This window comes from Camellia sinensis, chromosome 11, assembly GCF_055761805.1.
Source record: "Camellia sinensis isolate YWXY chromosome 11, ASM5576180v1, whole genome shotgun sequence".
NCBI lineage: Eukaryota > Viridiplantae > Streptophyta > Magnoliopsida > Ericales > Theaceae > Camellia > Camellia sinensis.
This window is the reverse complement of record NC_138971.1, coordinates 167,963,218-167,968,269: the sequence shown is the minus strand read 5'-3', so window position 1 is coordinate 167,968,269 and position 5,052 is coordinate 167,963,218.

The following is a 5,052-nucleotide window of genomic DNA, read 5'->3' as shown; positions in this document are numbered from 1 at the left end:
TTGTTTTTCCCCCGTCTGTCCCTACACTGTTGGACTACTGTATAGACTGTCAGCTGCTAACTGTACTGTTGCCAAGGGATTAGGTCCCTGTACTGTGTGACTGTAAATTTTGTATAGACTGTACTGCTTGTATATGTGAATGCATGAAAAATCTTTTGGCATACAGACTGTTACAGCTCAATGGACATTATTTATTTACTGTACTGGCTCCCGCCAGGCCCTGTACTCTGTATTACTGTATTACTGTTCTGCAGGCCTTCGGTAATCTCGGATTACTGGCCGGTTACGGTGCTAAACCCATAGGGCCGGGTTTGGGTCGTGACAGAGTGGTATCAGAGCGATACTTAATCACGAGTTATACCGCACACACGTGTCCAAATGAGCTATAGGGTGTCCTAGAAAAGTAATTAGGGCATCTCATGAGCATGATAAGTGTGTGATATGACTGACTGAATATATGCTAATATGGTAAACTGTTAAACAAATGACTACTTATGTTTAAAACTGTTATAACTGCTTATAGCGAAATGGATAACGCAAACACTGCAAATGAACCTGAATCCTCATCTACCGAGGCAAGAATGGAAAGAATGGAAAGAATGATGAACTGATAACTGCTAGACTTGAACAACAACAGAACCAACAGCCCCCACCTCCTCCTCCTCCGGTACAGCCGGAACCTAATGTGAATATGAATGATGGAGATATTATTGCTCTGACCCAGAAGTTCAGCAAAATGAAACCGCCGTCCTTTCAGGGAGGCCTCGAACCGTTAAAAGCTGAAGCGTGGGTTCTTCGTGCTCTGAAGCACACAAGGTACTGTTAGCCACCTTTACTCTGCAGGAAGAAGCTAGAAGGTGGTGGATGCTTATCCGTAATGAAAATACTGTTATGACTTGGGCTCAGTTCAAGGAGTCCTTCTTTGAAAAGTACTTCCCACAGTGTGTCAGGGATAGGAAAGTGACTGAATTCGAACAACTAAGACAGAGTACGATGTCCGTTGCGGAATATGAAACAAAATTTACTGAACTTGCCAGATATGCACCACACATGGTGGACACTGACTACAAGAAGGCTAGAAAATTTGAGGGTGGCCTTAATGTTGCAATACTTGACCGAATAAATGTTTTGAAACTACCGACTTTTGTGGGTGTTCTCGACCGGGCATTGATGGCCGAGTCAAACATTGAAGCACTGAAAACTGAAACACCAACGTCGGAATGGCGTAGTAAGAGGCAGGGTTTTAAATTCAAGAAATGCAAGCACAACCCGGCCAACAAGAAACAGAATACGGGGTCGACAACTAACCCCAGTCAAGGGAGTGGGTTCATTCCACCCTGCTCTGTATGTGGCAACAAGCACAAAGGGGTTTGTCACAAAATATCCGGAGCCTGTTACAGATGTGGCAAAGTGGGCCACATGGTTAGAGACTGCCCCTCTGCTCCACAAACTAGTAGTAAAGCTACGCCAAGCGTAGCAGCGTCAACTGTAGCACCAAAGCCTAACCCCAAAGCTACCGGGAAGGAGCCCATGAGGCAGGGCCGAGTATTCGCCCTAGTACCGGGAGACGTGCAAAATACTGAAACCGTTGTGTCAGGTATCCTCTCTATTTGTACACAAAATGCATATGTATTGATTGATTCGGGGTCTACACATTCTTATGTATCGCATGTTTTCTCACGGAAATTGAATAGACCCTTAGAACCTATGAACTATCTGCTAGCCGTATCATCACCCGTAGGAGGATCCATGACATGTGCTTATATGTACCCCGCATGTGAAATCATTGTTGGGGATATGCATCTGTTTATTGATTTACTACCATTGAACATTGATCATTTTGATGTAATATTGGGGATGGATTGGTTACAAAAATATCATGCCACTATTGATTGTGTGACCAAGCAAGTTGTTTTCCGCCCACCTGGTTTGCCTGAAGTCGTGTTTAATGGGAGTGGAGTAGTACCTCCTCCGTATTTGATTTCGTCAGTGAAAGCCGTTAAATTAATTAGAAAGGGGTGTAAAGGATATCTGTGTTCTGTGCTGACTGTGTCTACTGATGATAGTGTTAAAACTGATGTGAATTGTATTCCTATAGTCAGGGAATTCCCAGATGTATTTCCAGATGATCTGCTAGGGAATTTGATTGACAGGGAGATTGAATTTACCGTCGATGTGATTCCGGGTACACAGCCGATATCGAAAGCTCCTTACAGAATGGCCCCAACTGAACTGAAGGAGCTGAAAGTGCAATTGCAAGAACTGCTAGACAAGAATTTTATCAGGCCCAGTACTTCGCCATGGGGTGCACCGGTTTTGTTTGTAAAGAAGAAAGATGGCTCGCTGAGACTGTGCATTGATTACCGTGAATTGAACAAGGTAACTGTGAAAAATAAATACCCATTACCGCACATTGATGATTTATTTGATCAGTTACAGGGTGCACAAGTGTTTTCTAAGATCGATCTCAGATCGGGGTATCATCAACTGAAGGTTAAACCGGAAGACATTGATAAAACTGCTTTTAGAACGAGATATGGCCACTATGAATTTTTAGTTATGCCATTCGGAGTCACGAATGCCCCTGCTGCTTTTATGGACCTCATGAACAGAATTTTTAAACCATACCTTGATGACTTCATTGTAGTGTTTATTGATGACATATTGATTTACTCTAAGAGTATAGAACAACATGAACATAATCTGAGACTTACCCTGCAGACCCTAAGAGAACAGAAACTGTATGCTAAACTGTCTAAATGTGAATTTTGGCTTGACCATGTTATGTTTTTGGGGCATGTTGTTAGCAAAAATGGAATTTCTATTGATCCGCAGAAAATTGAAGCTGTAGTGAACTAGCCTAGACCAACAAACGTGACTGAAGTCCGAAGCTTTTTGGGATTGGCTGGATATTACAAAAGATTTGTCAGAGATTTCTCCAGAATTGCTTTACCGTTGACTCAACTGACTCAAAAGGGGATATCATTTGACTGGACTGACCAAAGAGAATCTGCTTTCCAGGAGTTGAAAACTCGATTAGTGACTGCACCAGTTCTTACCTTACCTTCAGGTACGGATGGTTATACTGTATTTAGTGACGCTTCTCATAAGGGTTTAGGGTGTGTGTTAATGCAGAATGGGAGAGTTATTGCTTATGCTTCCCGACAGTTGAGACCGCACGAAAAGAACTACCCGACCCATGATCTGGAACTTGCTGCAGTAGTATTTGCATTGAAAATCTGGCGTCATTATCTGTACGGAGTGACATGTGAAGTATATACCGACCACAAGAGTTTAAAATATTTCTTCACACAAAAAGAACTGAACATGAGACAGCGGAGATGGCTAGAACTGATTAAAGATTATGACCTGCAAATATTGTATCATCCCGGAAAAGCCAATACCGTTGCCGATGCATTGAGCCGGAAATCGATTGAAAACTTAGCATGTTTGCTTACCGGACAGAAAGAGTTGCTTCGTGACCTTGAAAAATCTGAAATTGAAATTGTTTTGCGAGAACAAGGTGGAACCTTAGCTGCTATTTCTGCCCAACCGGCACTAATTGAAGAGATTAAAAAGAAACAGCAACTGGATGACTTCTTGAAGAAGATCATCGAAGAAAGAGAATCTAAACCGAGACCGGGATTCAAATTTGAGAATAATGTACTGAAATTTCAAAAAAGACTGTGTGTGCCGAATGACACCGAACTGAAAAGAAGGGTTCTGCAAGAGGGCCACAATTCAAAATTGTCTATCCACCCGGGGAATACGAAAATGTACCAAGATCTGAAATAGAATTTCTGGTGGCCGGGAATGAAGAAAGAAATTGCCGACTTTGTGTCCAAGTGTCTTCATTGCCAACAAGTCAAAGCCGAACATCAACGACCCGCAGGCTTATTGCAGCCCTTACCCATACCAGAGTGGAAATGGGAGCATATCACGATGGATTTTATTGTCGGGTTACCTTGCTCCAGAAAATGTATGGATTCAATTTGGGTTATTGTTAATAGACTAACCAAATCTGCTCACTTCTTACCTGTCAACACAATCTATAATGCGGACAAATTGGCTGTTATCTATATTGATGAAATTGTGAGACTGCATGGAGTGCCTGTGTCTATTGTTTCTGACAGGGATTCGAAGTTTACATCGAGATTTTGGCAAAGTCTACAGACTGCATTGGGTACTGAATTGAGGCTGAGTAGTGCCTATCATCCTCAGACAGATGGACAGTCAGAAAGGACCGTCCAAACTCTGGAAGATTTACTGAGAATGTGTGTCCTTGATTTTCAGGGAGATTGGAAAAGTCATCTGCCATTGGTTGAATTCGCCTACAACAACAGTTACCATTCGAGTATTGGTATGGCGTCTTTCGAGGCATTGTATGGCAGAAAATGTAGATCTCCGATTTGCTGGGCAGAAGTTGGAGACGGGCCTTTGCTTGGGCCCGAGATTGTTTATGAAACAACTGAGAAAGTGAAACAGATACAACAGAGACTGAAAACTGCGCAGAGCAGACAGAAGAGTTATGCTGATGTCAAAAGACGAGACAGAGAGTATGAAGTGGGTGATCACGTATTTGTGAAAGTGACACCGATGAAAGGCCAAACTCGTTTTGGAGTCAAAGGCAAGCTAGCACCGAGATACGTTGGACCATATGAGATTATTGAGAAAATCAATCCGGTGGCGTATCAAGTTGCGCTTCCTCCTGAAATGGAGCATATGCATAACGTCTTCCACATTTCTATGTTAAGAGACTATCTCCGGGATCCTTTCCATGTAATAGAGCCCACTCGTGTAGTGCTGAGTGATGACTACACTTATGAGGAACGACCTATACAGATTGTAAACAGACGGATCAAGAAGTTGAGAAACAAAGAGATCCCGCTAGTGAAAGTTGACTGGCAGAACCATGGTGGCGTGTATGCCACTTGGGAAAGGGAAGATGACATGGCTAAAAGATATCCTGAACTGTTTCCACTGAACCCTGTCTTTTTCCAGAATGAAGGTAACTCGAGTTTAGAGGACTAAACTCTTTATAAGGAGGGGAGA